Below are 10391 nucleotides of genomic sequence, written 5' to 3' on the forward strand. Positions count from 1 at the left end.
AACTTTCATTTGTAAAACAGGTGTTTAATTCTACTAATTTATTAAAGCCCATATAAACCAATGAATACTCGTTTTAACCATACGTGAATGATATAGAAATGTTTATTTTTCCACCAGCTGTAAAAATAAAAAGTCAATCCCTTCCACATTGTAATTTTGAGTGTAAGATTGAAAAGTAAATTATGATGATTCTACTGTGAAATGATAAACAAAATAAATAAGATTTTGACATCTGCCCATAATTTTTTAGTACATTAATAATAATGCAAAAAAAAACAAAAAAAAAAACAACATTTTTTTCTTTTTTTGTAAAAAAAAAATTCCATCACCTATAGTGTTGCTTACCAGACCTCTCTGGACACACTAAAATGGCCACCACAGCTGGTACATTTTTTTACCTTTGCTACACCCTTTTGACGTTCTCCCATCGCTTATTACACCCCCTAAGCATGTTCAGAAATCCACCAAAATTGGCACACACATTATTTGCATCCAAAAAATGAGAAAAATACAAAACATGAACATGAACCAAACATGACCCCAAACATCCCATAAAATGCTGTCTAGCGCCACCTAGGCACACTAAAACGGCCATAGCGGCCAGTAGGAATGTCGTAGAGAGATGAAACCAACACCAAAATGTTCGTCTCATTGAGACACACAGTATGACAGACTGTGGGGGGACAGGAGCCGGCATGAGCCCCGAGGACCCGTCTAACGCTGCTTGCAGCTTTAATTATTAGGGTCCTCGGCCTGAGCCAGGGCACCTTCTAGCAGGAGCTAGAAGGTGCCCTCGGCCGAAGGCCGAGGGCACTATTGTATTCCGTCCGTTTCTTTTTAGGGTCCTCGGCCTGAGCCAGGGCACCTTCTAGCAAGAGCTAGAAGGTGCCCTCGGCCAAAGGCCGAGGGCACTATTGTTCCTGCTGCGTTTCTTTTTTTTTTTTCTTATTATTATTCCACCCGCCCCGAGAACGCAAATTAGACCCCCTGAACATGCTCAAAAACTCACCAAAATTGGCACGCACATCAGGATCGCGTGAAATTGCGTAATGATACCAAACATGACCCCCGACATCCCTAATAAGCTCAATAGCGCCACCTAGGCACACGCTAAGGGCCCTAGCTTGGGCTAGGAATGTCGTAGAGAGATGAAACCAACACCAAAATGTTCGTGTCATCGAGACGCAAAAATCATACGCTGCTACCCTGGACCTATCTCCAACAGGAAGCCGGCTATTTGCCTCACAAAATTAAAAAAAATTTTTTTTAACCCTTTCTGCAAAAATTTTCTCCTCTGAAACCAAAAATGGTACAGGTTTGAGACTACCATCACATGACAGACCAGACCCTGCTCTACAAAAGTTGTGAAGGAAGTTGTTGTTTTGGGCCCGGTTTTCGAATGGCGAGTCCTCAAAGTCGCCGACCGCTTTTGGCCGTTTTAGGATTTCTCCATGTTAGCAGATGAGGAGAACCGATTTCACCTCAAAACACACATTCTACTAGTGCCGCATTTGGGCCTCTAGACAAAAAACTAAAAGTCATAGAGCTTTAAAAAATACATGGTTGGATTCCTGACAAAATCCCCTACAACAACATGATATTTTTACACAGATTGAGCCAACATTGTGGCCTACAGGACAAGTACTCCGGCCATTTCTCTAAAGTGAAAAATCCATTTCTAGCACTCTTCCATCTGTCTTGTGACGCATTTGTGCTTCTAGAGAAAAAAGTAAAACTCGTACAGCTTTAAAAATGCCAAAAATGGATTCCTGACAAAAATTCCTATCAACATGATATTTTTGACACAGATTGGGGTAAAATTGTGGACTCTGTGAGGATTTCTTTACATTAGATGGCTGATAAACTCTCCCTCTTCACTCTGATCACACTAGTGTCACGCTAATTAGAATTCCAAGCATGCAGCTGCTGGTGATGTCATTCAGCAAAGCAGAGGATACGTTGCCATGGTATCAACTGACTCCCTGACATCCCATAATATTCTCTCAGAGCCACAAGGCTCACTTCCACCTATGCACAGCAAAATAGCCCTAACTGGGGCTAGGAATGTCCTAGAGAGATGAAACCACCACCAAAATGTTCGTCTTATTCTGTTGGACACAGTGGGGCCAATTCCATGATAGTGAGCAAAACCGGCATGAGCCCCGAGGACCCGTCTAAAGCTGCTTGCAGCTTTAATTAGGGTCCTCGGCCTGAGCCAGGGCACCTTCTAGCAGGGCTAGAAGGTGCCCTCAGCCGAAGGCCGAGGGCACTATTGTTCCTGCTGCGTTTCTTTTTAGGGTCCTCGGCCTGAGCCAGGGCACCTTCTAGCAAGAGCTAGAAGGTGTCCTCGGCCGAAGGCCGAGGACACTATTGTTCCTGCTGTGTTTCTTTTTTCTTATTATTAGGGTCCTCGGCCTGAGCCAGGGCACCTTCTAGCAAGCTAGAAGGTGCCCTCGGCCGAAGGCCGAGGGCACTATTGTATTTCGTCCGTTTCTTTTTTTTTTTTCTTATTATTATTATTATTCCCTCCTCCAGTAAATCGCTTATTAGGTCCTCTTAACATATTCGAAAACTCACCAAAATTGGCACACACATTATGGATGCCGAAAATTTTCGTTTGATACCAAAAATGACCCCCGACATCCCATAATAATCTCTCTACAGCCAAAAAACCTCTAAATAACAGACAAAAACACACAAAAATGCCTCTAGCTCGGGCCAGGAATGTCGTAGACACATGAAACCAACATCAAAACGTTCGTCTCATTGAGATGCACAAAAAATATAGGAGGTGTTTTTGCGTAGCTCCAACAGGAAGCCGGCAATTTGCCCGCCAAAATAAGAGTTTTCTGAAATTTAAGCCTCTCTACAAACATTAACTTGTCAATAACCAAAAATGGTACTGGCATGAAAATTGGCTCACATGACAGACCAGACCCTGTTCTACAAAAGTTGTGGGGGAATTTGTTGTTTCTGGCCCGGTTTTCGAATGGCGAGCCCTCAAAGTCGCCGACCACGCAATGTTAACAGATGGGAGAGGAGCTTCAGTGAAGCAGTTGGGCCTTTAGACAAAAAAGTAAAAGTCGCACAGCTTTAAAAATGACATGGTTGGATTCCTCGCAAAACGCTCTTCAAGAAAATCATATTTTTACACAGATTAGGTCAACATTCTGGCCTACAGGATGAGTAGTTCTTTCATTTCGGAAATCCTCCCCCAGGGCTGCTGCATTCCTGTGATGATGTCACACACTGATTAGTAGTTCCACACAGCTGGTCACATGACTCAGCAGAGGAAACAATGACTCTCTCCCTCATTAAAGTGCTTATTAGACCCCCTGAACATGCTCAAAAACTCACCAAAATTGGCACACACATTTCAAGCATCAAACTCTTCAATATAATACCAAACATCCCATAATATTCCCTCTGTCCACATTCTGACACATTAAAACAGCCATAGCAGCCAGTAGGAATGTCCTAGAGAGATCAAACCAACATCAAAATGTTCATCTCATTAAGACGTACAAATTACTTGCTGACACCCTGACCTTTCCCAGACAGGAAGTTGGCTATTTCTCTTCAGCATAGCACAGGATACGTTGCCATGGTATCAGTTGACACCCTGACATCCCATAATATTCTCTCAGAGCCATTAGGCTCACTTCCACCTATGCTCAGCAAAATAGCCCTAACTGGGGCTAGGAATGTCCTAGAGAGATGAAACCACCACCAAAATGTTCGTCTTATTTTGTTGGACACATCGGAGGGAAAACCGGCAGGAGCCCGAGGACCCGTCTAACGCTGCTTGCAGCTTTAATTTTTTCTTATTATTCCACACCGTCAATGAACACTAATTTGACCCCCTAAACATGCTCGAAAACTCACCAAAATTGGCACGCACATCAGGATCGCCAAAAAATTCGAGAAAATACCTAACATGACCCCTGACATCCCATAATACTCTCTAGAGAACCAAAAAACCTCAAAAAAAAAATCAAAAAAACACACAAAAACGGCCCTAGCCGCCACTAGGAATGTCGTAGAGAGATGAAACCAACACCAAAATTTTCAGCTCAATGAGACGCAAAAATCATACGCTGCTACCCTGGACCTATCTCCAACAGGAAGCCGGCTATTTTGCCTTTCAAAATAAGAGTTTTCTGCATTTTTTCCCTTTCTGCAAAAATTTTCTCCTCTGAAACCAAAAATGGTACAGGTATGAAAATTGCATCACATGACAGACCAGACCCTGCTCTACAAAAGTTGTGAAGGAAGTTGTTGTTTCTGGCCCGGTTTTCAAATGGCCAGCCCTCAAATCCGCCGACCGCTTTTGGCCGATTTAGGATTTCTCCATGTTAGCAGATGAGGAGAAAAGATTTCAGGTCAAAACACACATTCTACTAGTGCCGCATTTGGGCCTCTAGACAAAAAACTACAAGTCATAGAGCTTTAAAAATGACATGGTTGGATTCCTGACAAAATTCCCTACAACCATATGATATTTTTACACAGATTAAGCCAACATTGTGACCTACAGGACAAGTAGTTTGGACGTTTCTCTAAAGTAAAAAATCCATTTCTAGCACTTTTCCACCGCTTTTCCAGCGTTTTTGTGACGCATTTGGGCTTCTAGACAAAAAAGTGTAACTCATACAGCTTTAAAAATGCCAAAAATGGATTCCTGACAAGATCTTCTATCAAATATGATATTTTTGACACAGATTGGGATAAAATTGTGGACTCTGTGAGGACTTCTTTACATTACATGCCTGATAAACTCTCAGTCTCCACCCTGTTTGGGGTTCTGTCACGCTAATTAGAATTCCAAGCATGCAGCAGGTGATGTCATTCAGCACAGCAGAGGATACGTTGCCATGGTATCAACTGACTCCCAGACATCCCATAATCTCTCAGAGCCAGTAGGCTCACTTTCACCCTATGCACACCAAAACAGCCCTAACTGGGGCTAGGAATGTCGTAGAGAGATGAAACCAACGCCGAAATGTTCGTCTTATTTTGATGGACACATTGGAGGGAAAACTGGCAGGAGCCCGAGGACCCGTCTAACGCTGCTTGCAGCTTTAATTATTATTATTATTCCGCACTCCAGTAAATCGCTTATTAGGTCCTCTTAACAAATTTGAAAACTCACCAAAATTGGCACACACATTATGGGCGCCCAAAATTTTCGTTTAATACCAAACATGACCCCCAACATCCCATAATAAGCTCAATAGCGCCACCTAGGCACACGCTAAGGGCCCTAGCTCGGGCTAGGAATGTCGTAGAGAGATGAAACCAACACCAAAACGTTCGTGTCATCGAGACGCAAAAATCGTACGCTGCTACCCTGGACCTATCTCCAACAGGAAGCCGGCTATTTGCCTCACAAAATAAATAAAAAAATTTTTTTCCCCTTTCTGCAAAAATTTTCTCCTCTGAAACCAAAAATGGTACATGCATGAAAATACCATCACATGACAGACTAGACCCTGCTCTACAAAAGTTCTGTAGGAAGTTGTTGTTTCTGGCCCGGTTTTCGAATGGCGAGCCCTCAAAGCCGCCAGCCGCTTTTGGCCGATTTAGGATTTCTCCATGTTAGCAGATGAGGAGAACCGATTTCACCTCAAAACACACATTCTACTTGTGCCGCATTTGGGCCTCTAGACAAAAAACTAAAAGTCATAGAGCTTTAAAAATTACATGGTTGGATTCCTGACAAAATTCCCTACAACCATATGATATTTTTACACAGATTAAGCCAACATTGTGACCTACAGGACAAGTAGTTTGGACGTTTCTCATAAACAAAAAATCCATTTCCAGCACTCTTCCATCTGTCTTGTGACGCATTTGTGCTTCTAGAGAAAAAAGTAAAACTCGTACAGCTTTAAAAATGCCAAAAATGGATTCCTGACAAAAATTCCTATCAACATGATATTTTTGACACAGATTGGGGTAAAATTGTGGACTCTGTGAGGATTTCTTTACATTAGATGGCTGATAAACTCTCCCTCTTCACTCTGATCACACTAGTGTCACGCTAATTAGAATTCCAAGCATGCAGCGGGTGATGTCATTCAGCATAGCAGAGGATACGTTGCCATGGTATCAACTGACTCCCCGACATCCCATAATATTCTCTCAGAGCCATTAGGCTCACTTCCAGCCTATTCACACCAAAACAGCCCTAACTGAGGCTAGGAATGTCGTAGAGGGATGAAACAAACAGCAAAATGTTCGTCTTATTTTGTTGGACACATTGGAGGGAAAACCGGCAGGAGCCCGAGGACCCGTCTAACGCTGCTTGCAGCTTTAATTATTATTATTATTCCGCACTCCAGTAAATCGCTTATTAGAACCCCTAAACATATTCAAAAACTCACCAAAATTGGCACACACATTATGGGCGCCCAAAATTTTCGTTTGATACCAAACATGACTCCCGCCATCCCATAATAATCTCTCTACAGCCAAAAAACCTTTAAAACACACAAAAATGCCTCTAGCTCGGGCCAGGAATGTCGTAGACACATGAAACCAACATCAAAACGTTCGTCTCATTGAGACGCACAAAAAATATGGGAGGTATTTTCGCGTAGCTCCAACAGGAAGCCGGCAATTTGCCCGCCAAAATAAGAGTTTTCTGAAATTTAAGCCTCTCTACAAACATTAACTTGTCAATAACCAAAAATGGTACCGGCATGAAAATTGGCTCACATGACAGACCAGACCTTGTTCTACAAAAGTTGTGGGGGAATTCGTTGTTTCGGGCCCGGTTTTCGAGTGGCGAGCCCTCAAAGTCGCCGACCACGCAATGTTAACAGATGGGAGAGGAGCTTCAGTGAAGCAGTTGGGCCTCTAGACAAAAAAGTAAAAGTCGCACAGCTTTAAAAATGACATGGTTGGATTCCTCACAAAACGCTCTTCAAGAAAATCATATTTTTACACAGATTAGGTCAACATTCTGGCCTACAGGATGAGAAGTTTGTCCTTTGGGGAATTTGATCCTCCTGCACTTCTGTGATGATGTCACACACTGATTAGGGGTTCCACACAGCTGGTCACATGACTCAGCAGAGGCAACATTGACTCTCTCCTCCATTAAAGTGCTTATTAGACCCCCTGAACATGCTCAAAAACTCACCAAAATCAGTACACACATTTCAAGCATCAAACTCTTCAATATAATACCAAACATCCCATAATATTCCCTCTGTCCACATTCTGACACATTAAAACAGCCATAGCAGCCAGTAGGAATGTCCTAGAGAGATCAAACCAACATCAAAATGTTCATCTCATTAAGACGAACAAATTAATTGTCGACACCCTGACCTTTCCCAGACAGGAAGTTGGCTATTTCTCTTCAGCATAGCAGAGGATACGTTGCCATGGTATCAACTGACTCCCTGACATCCCATAATATTCTCTCAGAGCCATTAGGCTCACTTCCACCTATGCACAGCAAAATAGCCCTAACTGGGGCTAGGAATGTCCTAGAGAGATAAAACCACCACCAAAATGTTCGTCTTATTCTGTTGGACACAGTGGGGCCAATACCATGACAGTGAGGCAAAACCGGCATGAGCCCCGAGGACCCGTCCAACGCTGCTTGCAGCTTTAATTTCTTATTATTCCACCCGCCCCGAGAACGCAAATTACACCCCCTAAACATATTCAAAAACTCACCAAATTTGGCACGTCTATCAGGATCGCGTGAAATTGCGATTTGATACCAAACATGACCCCCGACATCCCATAATAAGCTCAATAGCGCCACCTAGGCACACGCTAAGGGCCCTAGCTCGGGCTAGGAATGTCGTAGAGAGATGAAACCAACACCAAAACGCTCGTGTCATCGAGATGCAAAAATCATACGCTGCTACCCTGGACCTATCTCCAACAGGAAGCCGGCTATTTGCCTCACAAAATAAAAAAAAAATTTTTTTAACCCTTTCTGCAAAAATTAAACCCACTGAAACCAAAAATGGTACATGCTTGAAAATACCATCACATGACAGGTTAGACCCTGCTCTCCAAAAGTTGTTCAGGAAGTTGTTGTTTCGGGCTCGGTTTTCGAATGGCGAGCCCTCAAAGCCGCCGACCGCTTTTGGCCGATTCAGGATTTCTCCATGTTAGCAGATGAGGAGAACCGATTTCAGGTCAAAACACACATTCTACTAGTGTCGCATTTGGGCCTCTAGACAAAAAACTAAAAGTCATAGAGCTTTAAAAATGACGTGGTTGGATTCCTGACAAAATTCCCTACAACCATATGATATTTTTACACAGATTAAGCCAACATTGTGGCCTACAGGACAAGTAGTTTGGCCATGTCTCTAAAATAAAAAAATCCATTTTCAGCTTTCTTCCATCTGTTTTGTGACGCATTTGGGCTTCTAGAGAAAAAAGTATAACTCGTACAGCTTTAAAAATGCCAAAAATGGATTCCTCACAAGCTCTACTATTAAATATGATATTTTTGACACAGATTGGGGTAAAATTATGGACTCTGTGAGGATTTCTTTACATTAGATGGCTGATCAACTCTCAGTCTCCACTCTGTTTGGGGTTCTGTCACGCTAATTAGAATTCCAAGAATGCAGCAGGTGATGTCATTCAGCACAGCAGAGGATACGTTGCCATGGTATCAACTGACTCCCTGACATCCCATAATATTCTCTCAGAGCCATTAGGCTCACTTTCACCCTATGCACACCAAAACAGCCCTAACTGGGGCTAGGAATGTCGTAGAGAGATGAAACCAACGCCGAAATGTTCGTCTTATTTTGATGGACACATTGGAGGGAAAACCGGCAGGAGCCCGAGGACCCGTCTAATGCTGCTTGCAGCTTTAATTTTCTTATTATTCCCTCCTCCAGTGAATCGCTTATTAGAACCCCTAAACATATTCAAAAACTCACCAAAATTGGCACACACATTATGGATGCCGAAAATTTTCGTTTAATACCAAACATGACCCCCGACATCCCATAATAATCTCTCTACAGCCAAAAAACCTTTAAAAAACACAAAAATGCCTCTAGCTCGGGCCAGGAATGTCGTAGACACATGAAACAAACATCAAAACGTACGTCTCATTGAGACGCACAAAAAATATAGGAGGTATTTTTGCGTTGCTCCAACAGGAAACCGGCAATTTGCCCGCCAAAATAAGAGTTTTCAGAATTTTTAGCCTTTCTACAAACATTAACTTGTCAATAACCAAAAATGGTACTGGCATGAAAATTGGCTCAAATGACAGACCAGACCCTGTTCTACAAAAGTTATTCAGGAAGTTGTTATTTCGGGCCCGGTTTTCGAATGGCGAGCCCTCAAAGTCGCCGACCACGCAATGTTAACAGATGGGAGAGCAGCCCTCGCTGAGCAGTTGGGCCTCTAGACAAAAAAGTAAAAGTTGCACAGCTTTTAAAGTGACATGGTTGGATTCCTCACAAAATGGACTTTAAGAAAATCATATTTTTACACAGATTAGGTCAACATTCTGGTCTAGGATGAGTAGTTCTTTCATCTTGGAAATTTGATCCTCTCCCAGGGCTGCTGCATTCCAGTGATGATGTCACACACTGATTAGTAGTTCCACACAGCTGGTCACATGACTCAGCAGAGGAAACAATGACTCTCTCCCTCATTAAAGTGCTTATTAGACCCCTGAACATGCTCAAAAACTCACCAAAATTGGCAGACACATTACAGTCGTCAAACTCTTCAATAGAATACCAAACATCCCATAATATTCCCTCTGTCCACATTCTGACACATTAAAACAGCCATATCAGCCAGTAGGAATGTCCTAGAGAAATCAAACCAACATCAAAATGTTCATCTCATTAAGACGAACAAATTACTTGCTGACACCCTGACCTTTCCCAGACAGGAAGTTGGCTATTTCTCTTCAGCATAGCACAGGATACGTTGCCATGGTATCAACTGACACCCTGACATCCCATAATATTCTCTCAGAGCCATTAGGCTCACTTCCACCTATGCACAGCAAAATAGCCCTAACTGGGGCTAGGAATGTCGTAGAGAGATGAAACCACCACCAAAATGTTCGTCTTATTCTGTTGGACACAGTGGGGCCAATACCATGATAGTAGGGCAAAACCGGCATGAGCCCCGAGGACCCGTCTAACGCTGCTTGCAGCTTTAATTAGGGTCCTCGGCCTGAGCAGAGGGCACCTTCTAGCAAGAGCTAGAAGGTGCCCTCCGCCGAAGGCGGAGGGCACTATTGTATTTCGTCCGTTTCTTTTTTCTTATTATTCCACACCGTCTTTGAACTCAATTTTGACCCCCTAAACATGCTCAAAAACTCACCAAAATTGGCACGCACATCAGGATCGCCAAAAAATTCGATAAAATACCAA

This window comes from Halichoeres trimaculatus, unplaced genomic scaffold (genome assembly GCF_033239565.1).
Source record: "Halichoeres trimaculatus isolate MK-OKI-2021-1 unplaced genomic scaffold, fHalTri1.1 fHalTri1_scaffold_2, whole genome shotgun sequence".
Lineage (NCBI taxonomy): Eukaryota > Metazoa > Chordata > Actinopteri > Labriformes > Labridae > Halichoeres > Halichoeres trimaculatus.